At 48.5% G+C, this 588-nt stretch overlaps 1 pseudogene; it reads right to left on the bottom strand.

The window, feature by feature from the left end:
- Window positions 1-21: 21 nt before the first annotated feature.
- LOC124232550 (olfactory receptor 2T12-like) lies at window positions 22-580 on the bottom strand (annotated as a pseudogene).
- Window positions 581-588: the final 8 nt, after the last annotated feature.

Genomic DNA, 588 nt, shown 5'->3' with positions numbered 1-588 from the left:
TGAATAATTTGAAGAATGAGACTAAGTTTGCTGTCATTTTAAATTTACACATTTCCCCAGCCACCTTTCTCAGGGCCCCCTTGACCTGGCTGTTCCTCAGACTGTAGATGAGGGGGTTCAGTACAGGGGTGAAGATAGTGTAGAATGCTGACACGACCTTATCAAGGTCAGCTGACCTGTAGGATTTGGGTCTCATGTAGGTGAAAATGGCAGCTCCATTAAAGAGTCCCACCACAGCCAAATGTGAGGAGCAGGTGACAAAAGCCTTCTTGCAGGCTTCTCTAGAACGCATCTGGAGAACAGCTGTGACGATAAAACTGTAGGAGGTCAGGATGAGGGAAAAGGGGACCAGAAGAATTAACACACAGCAGATGTACATTACATTTTCGAAGACTGATGTGTCAGCACGAGCCAAGCGCAGCAGCATGGGGGCCTCACAGAAGAAATCATTGATCTCACACGAGCCACAAAATGGGAAGCTCAGGGTAGCAACAGCCTGCATGAGCCCATCAGCTGCCCCCAGGAACCAAGACCCCAAAGTCATTCTCAGGCATAATTGCTGGCTCATGAGGACAGGATATCTCAGTG

The sequence above is a fragment of the Equus quagga genome, unplaced genomic scaffold (genome assembly GCF_021613505.1).
Source record: "Equus quagga isolate Etosha38 unplaced genomic scaffold, UCLA_HA_Equagga_1.0 HiC_scaffold_74820_RagTag, whole genome shotgun sequence".
Classification (NCBI taxonomy): Eukaryota; Metazoa; Chordata; class Mammalia; order Perissodactyla; family Equidae; genus Equus; species Equus quagga.
Note: the sequence above shows the minus strand (reverse complement) of the source record. Positions and strands in the feature narration are given on the sequence as shown.